This window comes from Lathyrus oleraceus, chromosome 7, assembly GCF_024323335.1.
Source record: "Lathyrus oleraceus cultivar Zhongwan6 chromosome 7, CAAS_Psat_ZW6_1.0, whole genome shotgun sequence".
Classification (NCBI taxonomy): Eukaryota; Viridiplantae; Streptophyta; class Magnoliopsida; order Fabales; family Fabaceae; genus Lathyrus; species Lathyrus oleraceus.
This window is the reverse complement of record NC_066585.1, coordinates 332,242,959-332,252,051: the sequence shown is the minus strand read 5'-3', so window position 1 is coordinate 332,252,051 and position 9,093 is coordinate 332,242,959. Positions and strand designations below refer to the sequence as shown.

Sequence of the window (9,093 nt, the reverse complement as noted above, 5' to 3'; positions counted from 1 at the left end):
TTGAGCATTTTTTTAGTTCGGGTAAAAATCGAATCAAACCAATGAAACCTGATTTTTATTGATTTGGGCAACAGATTTTCAAAATTCTCCTGCGAGTCCGTCTATCCGAACCAAAAATAATTAAATAGTATAATATACATCACCATTACATGAAAATTAGAAAAAAGTATTCTACTTCAAGAAGAAGAAAAAATTAAATCCAATTTTTGATATTCGCAAGTAAATATGGAGAGAAAAAATCAAATGTCATCCTTTGGGTTAATAATGTGAAAATCTAGTTTGAGGGATTTTATCAGATATTGCATAACATTAACTTTGATTAGGGTAGTTTTCTTTAAGAGTATAGTCCAGCTTTTTCTACCACCCCTATTGTTCTTCTACCACCCTTATTGTTGAGCCTATCTTTCTTACCTTTTGTTTCGTACAAACTTTGAGAGGAATGTCCAAATTCAAACATAGGTTAGAACCAATGTGTCAGAAGATCTTATTGACTGGATTTCTTAAGACAATATAGTTATTTAGAGCATAATCAATATAGAGTATTATAATCATGCCATACATTCCAATATTTTACCTAATATTACACATAATATATACGACATTATTGAATTTTTATCAAGTTTTACAATTAATTAAACCTTACTCGATGTTATCAAGCTTTTTTGTATCATTGGTCATTTCGAAAGAAAAAAGAAAATAACATTAATGTATCATGCATAACAAACAATATTTGTTTACCAATATGACATAATAGAAAAAATAAAATGCATAACATACAACACTTATTTACAAATACGACATAATAGAAAAAATTAGCAACGATTATGCATGTGTGATGGAACCTTTGTGATTATAAGTGTATGATTTTGCAAAGTAAACAAGAAAGTAAACCCCACCACACTTAATCCAGCATGAGGCGAATAAAAGTAATCAAAATGTGCTTTATTGATGTTGTCACAAAACCAACTTTCATGACCATCCTTGCCACTAAAATTTTGAATCAAAGAAATGAGAAATCCACTTAAAAAGCTTCCAACACCAACAATACTCAAATAGAGTGCAAGCCCCATGCTTCTTAGTTTATTTGGAACTTGATCAGAGAAAAATTCTTGAAGACCAACCATAGTAAAAACCTCAGAAACTCCAAACAAAAAGTATCGAGGAACCAACCATCATATACTCATTAGAACAATTGCATTAGGATCATCAACAAGATCATACTCTTGCGTTATTTTAAGTCTTTTAATCTCAACAAAGGCTGCAATTACTATTGTGAATATGGATATAAAAATTACAGTTCCAATTCTTTGAAGCATTGTGATTTCTGAAGGTTTTCCAGTGATAGCTCTTGTTATTGGCACAAATATGCAGTCATATATATGGCTGAAGAGAACAACGCTGGCACCGTTTATAATTTGAAGTGAAGCCGGAGGTATGTTATAACCGGGAAATACTATTATATCCATAGATTTCCCTTGCTTGGTGAAGAATGTAGACATTTAAGCATAGAAAATGCCATAAACTATTTTCGAAATTGGAATAAATCTTAATATTGTCTTTGCTTCTTCAACCTCGCTAATGCTACAATTATTTTCCTCTTTAGATCCTTTTGGTGATGACAATGCCTTGTTGAGGAAGTTGTCAATGTAGAAAGACAAGCTAAATCAAAAGATAAAAGATTTTTTTACATAAAATTCTTGATTTTAAATATGATATCTTCTGATTTACACTGTTATCCAATATGAATTCATCATTTAGTTATGTCACACAATTAACTTTAAAATATCAAAGTGAGTTGGTAGAATACATAATAGTGATTGATTGACGGTGTAAGATTATTTTACACCATAAGTGTGTATCTTTTTTTCTCATTGTTATAACATATTTGAATTTTTGTTAGAATTATTTAGTTTTAGTGTGTGTCTTAGTTTTTTTCCATTAATTTATAGACTTTATGATTCCATGTAAGATAAGAATTATTTAGGGATACCTATCAAACATCAAGAACAAGTTCTATGTAATTAATTTCATCATACTTCCAAAAAAAATAATTTAGTTAAGTGAAATTATTTTTATTTTATGATATAAAGCATTCATAACTATAATATATAATCATGAAATAGTAGATAAATTGACAATAAATTGTGATGTTATCTCTCTTAGGGTGGCAAAACCAATCTTCTTAAGAATTATATTTATTGTTCTAGGAGATACATTTATATGCATGAGCCTTTGCACTCTCTATAAAATATCTATTGCTTGTGGTACTAGAAAATTAAAAGTGTCAAAGATAAATGGTATGAAAACATGTTGATTGTCAGAACATGTTTTCTAATGGTATGAAAACATGAAAAGCGACTTTGAGAGTTGTTTATCCCATAGTAAAACCTCCAATATTTAGTCTCACCAGCGGAGAAACCCCGGTCATGCCTACACATGCATCTTTCCGTCCTATCCACCCGTACACAAGAATATCTACTAACCTAAGTGTCGATCTCCTTTCCTATGGGTAAGTCAAAAATCCATGCCTCTTTATTCATAGATACCCCGACATGCCAAAATATATCAAATAAGACGTACCTAACAAAGGCATTTCGATTTTTTTAATCCTGGAAGCTCTTTACAATGAATGGCGTGTTCCCCAAATGTATTCAAGCACGCCTTGCGACAAGCATAACAAACATCATCAACGAGAAATAAGGGAATCATAAGTCGGTATTTAAGGATGGCACGGTACTCTATCGAGGAAATATGTTAGCCTAGACCATCAATAGAGATAACAAGGAGAAAATATTGAGTATGTGTTACTTACAAACAACCAAAAACTGCATTTTGGCTAGTGGTCATGTCACACTTTACATCTATGTCCTGACACTTTTACTAAAAAAGGAAATTTCCAAAACATGTTGTGCTTTAGGAGGGAAAATATCCTTTCTAGTAAAATTGCTAGGGTCAAAACCTGGAATCACAAATCTAAGACCATCCAAAGCTCTATCGAAATCAAGGTCAATATCATATATCCCACTGTCTCTCAATATATGATCTTGTAACACCCAAAATTGGGTCCTAGAAGCCACAAATGTTTATGCGACAACCTCTACTATCGAGTACATACCCAGTCCCCCAACTCTAATCGGTAAAGAAGCCACCTTCTATTGAAGGTCACAAAAGAAAAGACATCCACCAACCACAACGTCTTTAATAAATCTTCATAACTCTTTATCAAACCAAATAGTTGCTTTCTCCATATAATTAGGTTGACACGTTCTAAGGTCGAAAAACATTTTGGCGATACCCATGCAAAAATGAAGCAGAAGAAGATCCCTATGAGGATCCCTTAGTTGTGGATGAAGATGTATTAACTCAACAATCATGGCCGGTCTCTCCATGGGCAACCCCTCAATAAATCCTTCATCTCGACTAACAGCCCCTCAAAGCAAATTCATCCCCAACATCGGCCTCCCAATGTCTGAAAGAAACAATCCCCAACGAAATTTACTAGCATTACACGAAGGACAAAAGATATATGCTTTATAAATTTTCAATTCTAGACCTAATTCTAGACCGGATCCTGATGTACATCCTTAAAAATATCCTCAGTGACATTTTTGTATCTAAGAATTAATGGATCAATATAAAATAGAACTTACATTAATTTTAAGATGTTTTTGGAAATGACGACATAAATAAGGAGAAAGTATTTAAATTTGCTTTAGTATGATTCTATAATAGGTAAGAACTTGTAAAGTTTGGTGAAGTTCAGAACTTGAATAGACTTCAAGAGTCGTTGAATAGAGTATGGTTTTGAAGCTTTAAGTTGATGAGCCATCTAGCTCTATTCTCTAACCCATATACTAGATTGATCAGGCATTTACAAAAGAAATTATTCTCAAGCCTCACTCTCAATCGCTTCCACAAAAAGAATTATCCACCTCCTTTATTTGTTTTTGTTACTCCTTTGAAAAAAGGAAATTGCAAAAGAAATATTGGTGATGGTACTGACTAATGTTCTTTTTAAAACAAAAAGGGAAATTGGAAAGAAAAATCTCCAAAATTGTCTAAGACTTATTGTTATAAGGTTGATGTTGTTTATACTTTCATAAATTTATCCTCTATATGTTGGTATAGTATTGGTCTAGAATATCCATCTGAGACTATTTCACGTTGAAAATTCACCAAAATCTATGGAGAATTCTGCTGCAAAATTGATATTTGAAGAAAGAAATAAAAGATGAAAATTGAGGAAGAAATGGAATTAGGGTTTTATCAAAGTAGGGGAAGAAGAATAAGAGTTTCTGCAGAGTAACTCCCTGCTCACAAACTGTGATTCTTTATTTCTTTTGCAACTGTAAAAGTCAAGTATTTACAATAATAGGGGTTACTCCCTATTTATAGATTTTGGGTTTTATTGCTTCTCAAGAAAGACCCAAAACTAACATAACTAACTCAGCTAAACAAACAAATAAAGCTAAGTCTATCATCACTGTCGAGATACTCTTTGACATCTTGACACCTCGGTGATTCGAAACTTCCTTGCTTCTGTCGAGCAACCTACTTAGACACAAGGAATTACAATTCAATACACAACCTAATTCATTGTGTCTAAGCTATCTATATTCATCATAGACCTTAACTTCTTGAACACTTCAACTTTCACTTCATTCGTCATGATATCTGCAATCTGATTCTTAATTTTGTAGTGTTCCAAGTTCAGCTTCGCTTCTACCACTTGATCTCGAAGATAATGGAACCTCATTTTGATGTGCTTGCTTCTTCCATGCGTTATCAGATTATTTGCCAGATTGATAACAAAGATGTTGTTGATCGTCATGGTAATTGCTCCATGATTCTTCCTTATAATCTCTTTGACCAGGTTCACCATCCATGTTTCTTGACATGCACAAAGAGAAGTAGCTATGTACTCTGCTTCAAACAAAGACAATGCCACTACTGGTTCATTTCTTGAACTCCAAGCAACTAGTGCACTACCTAGCATAAACACACAGCCAACTGTGGATTTTCTATCCTCAACATCACTACACCAACTTGAGTCGGTGTATCCCACTAGCTTGTATTATTTTCCTTCATCAGCAGCAGGAAATAAAATGCCATAATCGAGAGTTCCTTTTAGATACCTTAGTATCCTCTTTATCGCTGCTAGGTGTGATACCTTTGGCTTCTGCATGAATATACTCACCATACCTACATTGTATGCTAGATCAGGCCTTGTGTGACAAATGTATCGAAGTGATCCAGTGAGTCTTTTATACTGCGTTGGATCGACATCATCTTCATTTGTGTCTTTCAACAGTTGCAATCTGGGCTCAGTTGGAGTCAAAGTTGGGTTTCAATCTTGCATCTCAAATCTCTTGAGTATTTCGTCTGTGTATCTTTTTTGGTGCATCATCAAACCTCTACCACTCTTGTAGAATTCAATGCCAAGGAAATATGAGATATTTCCCAAGTTTGACATTCCAAACTCCTCACTAAGGTCATGTTTGAAATCTTCGATCTCCTTCTTGCAACTTCTTGTTATTAATAGGTCATCGACATAGAAATATAGTATAAGCAATTCACTATTACTTATTCTTACATATACTCAATGCTCAATTGTGTACTTCACAAATTCCTTCTTCCTTAGGAAACTATCTATCTTCTTATTCCCAGCTCTTTGAGCTTGCTTAAGTCCATACAAGGATTTATGCAACATGTATACCTTCTTTCTTTTCCTTTTTTCATAAACCCAGCTCGTTATGCAACATACACTTCTTCATCTAAGGGGTCATTCAGGAATGCATATTTCACATCCATCTGACATGTGTTCCAGTTGTTCATGTTTTCTAGACCAACAATCAACCTAATTGTTTCAATCCTAGTGAAAGGTGCAAAAATTTCATCGAATTCGATTCCTTTCTTCTAAAGGAATCCTTTCGCCACAAGTCTTGTCTTGTGTCGAGTTACCTCACCTTTGGGATTCAACTTCACCTTGTATACCCACTTCACATCGACTGCCTTCTTGTTATGAGGCAATTCGATAAGTGACTAAGTGTTGTTATCTTCGAAGGACTTCAGTTCCTCATTCATTGCTTTCACCCACTTTGAATCCTTTAATGCCTCAGCTGCATTGATTGGTTCAACATCTGCATAGAAAGCATAATTGACCAACTACCCTTCATCATCGACCATATCATCTTATGTAATCACACATTCTTGCAACCTTGCAGGCATGTGTCTTGTTCTTTGAGGTCTGCTTGTGCTTGTTTGAGCTATGACTTCTTATTGTCGAACTTCTCTTTCGACTTCAATTTCTGGTTCTTCACATAAGATTCTCACTAAATCCTTCTTGACATTTTTAGTCCAATCCCATTCCTTAAGTTCATCTATGATCACATCCCTTTTGATCACTACTTTCTTGTTCATTGGGTCGAACAACTTGTAACCTCCAGTCAAATGATATCTTATTAGGATCATCTGACTCGACTTGTCATCAAATTTTCTTCTACACTAATCTGGACATGTCTATGTGATATAGATCCAAATACCTTTAGATGACTTAAGCTAGGCTTGACACCAGACAAACATTCTTCTAGTGTAACTCCTTCTAGCTTCTTTGTCGGACATCTGTTTAAAATATATGTAGTTGTCGACACGGTTTCTCCCCATAACTATTTGGGTAGATGCTTGCCTTTCAACATACTTCTCACCATATTCATGATGGTTATATTCTTCCTTTTTGTCGTTCCATTTTTTTGTGGAGGGTAGGGTGGCACCACTTCATGCACAATCCATTCTTTCTCACATAAATTGTCAAACTCTTTTGACACATACTCTCAACCACCACCAGTCCTCAGAATCTTGAGCTTTCGACCACTTTGTCTTTTGACCATAGATTTAAACCTGGCAAATACCTCAATCACTTCACTTTTCTTCTTGATCAGGTGAGCCCATAATTTTCGATTGAAATCATATATGAATGTGACAAAGTGTATGTTACCTCCAATTGAATCCACCTTTGGATAAGACCACACATATCAGAGTATATGACTTCAAGAATTGCCTTCGACTTGCTTCCTGCATCTTCGCTGAAGTTGTTCTTGTGTTGCTTTGCCTGCACACATTTTTCACACACTTCATTTAGAATGTCATTTTCTGGTAACCCTGGAATCACATTTCTTCTTTTCAGGTTCATGATTTCTTTGAAATTGAGATGGCCAAGTCTATAGTGCCATATCCGTTCATCCCTACTAGTTGCAGTTGCAAGGCACTTGTGCTCTATCACATTAAGTTCAATCTTGAAGGTTCTATTCTGAGACATAGGTTCCTTTAAGTTTAACCTTCCACCTGAGTCGATAACCCTCAGCATCTTTTCTTTGATCGACACTTTGTAGTTCTTTTCGACCAACTTCCCTATGTTGAGCAAATTACTTTTCTTGTCTGGTATATACAGTACATTGGAAATTATTGACCTTTTTCTATGTTTCCTCATAATCAGAACATCACCAATACCTTCAACTGCTAGAGTATTGTCATTTTCAAAATTTACCATGTTCTTCATTGAGGGTTTCATGTTGACAAACTAATCTTTCCTACCAGTCGTGTGTGATGAGCATCCTGAGTCCAAGTACCATTGGTCCTGGAATCTTTCTTCATCTCTTGTTGTGACCACCAACAACATCTCTTCTTCTTCATGATTTGCAAACTTTTCATCAATTTCCTGATTCTTTTGTTTTTCAAGACAATCACTTGAGTAGTGACCATACTTCTGACAGTTGAAACATTGAATGTGACTTTTGTCGGGTTTTCGACCACCACCATTTCCTCTACCTACATCATCGCCTCTTTGGTTACTTTGGTATGAGGGTCTTCTCTAATTCGACCAACCTCCTTCTTACTGATTTCAACCAGTTGAATTATTGTAGCCTCCTTTACCTTTGTTGTCAAGGCACTTCCATTTGCCTTTCTTTTCTGTTGTTGATTGCGCCTTCAAAGCCACGTCACTCTTCGACTTTCCTGCAACTCTTTCAGCCATTCTTTGTTCATGAGACTCAAGCATCCCTTGAAGATCTTCCTTTGTCAATGCTCACAAATCTTTCGACTCTTCTAAGGCTACTACAATGTGGTCGAACTTTGGAGCCAATAACCTCATGATCTTTGAAACAATTGTTCTTGATGTCAACACTTCTCCATATACCTTGATTTGATTCACTAGTTTTGTAACCCTAGTGAAAAAATAAATTATGCTTTCATTGTCTTCCATCTGAAGCAATTCATACGTTCTTTTGTGAGTTTGTAACCTCACCTCTTTCACATTCTCTCTGCCTCAAAACGATTTTTCAAGAATTTCCATGCTTCTTTCGTTGATTCAACATCACTAACCTTTTCAAAATTATCAAAATCAACACATGTTAGAACAAGAATTGGTTATGCATCTATACCTTTGAGTTTTGATGATAACAATGTATTATTTGTTTTAGAATAATTTTGGTACTCTATCGATTTGTTATTATGTAGTTTTAACAGTCAGTTATGATTCTGAATTTCTGACGTGCAGCGCCATTAGTTTCTGAACATTTGTTATGAAATTCACTTCTACATTGAATCACTCTTCAAAAATTCTAAAAGACATTATGTTGTTGTTGCAATGTCCTTTCTGCTTTTATGCTGATTCACTCTTAAGAAGTTCTAAAGATGTTATGTTGTTGTTGCAATGCTCTTTCTGCTTCTGCGCTGATTCACTCCTGAGAAGTTCTGGAAAGATGATATGTTGTTTATGAAATGATCTCTCTGCTTCTGCTTCTGCTTCTGGATGTGACTTTGATTATCAAGCTTCTAAAGGATGGCAAGCTTCTAAAGGATGGCAAGCTTCTAAAGTTTTGTTACTTAGCTGAAGACTCTAAAGATCTCAATCCAGACGCTGAAGTTGTAACACCCCGATTATCGTTAGAATAATTTAAATATTATTTAATATGATTATTTGAAGGTAAAAAGGAATTATTAAATAATATTGGGAATTATTATTATTATTATTATTATAAGTGTTATTTATTTTAATAATAATTAAATAATAAAATAAGTGGAATATGAAGAGTGGAA

General features: G+C 34.5%; 1 pseudogene; it reads right to left on the bottom strand.

Annotated features, from left to right (window-relative positions):
* Positions 1–822: 822 nt before the first annotated feature.
* Positions 823–9,093, bottom strand: part of LOC127103665 (protein NRT1/ PTR FAMILY 5.10-like) — a 30,706-nt pseudogene continuing 22,435 nt past the window's right edge.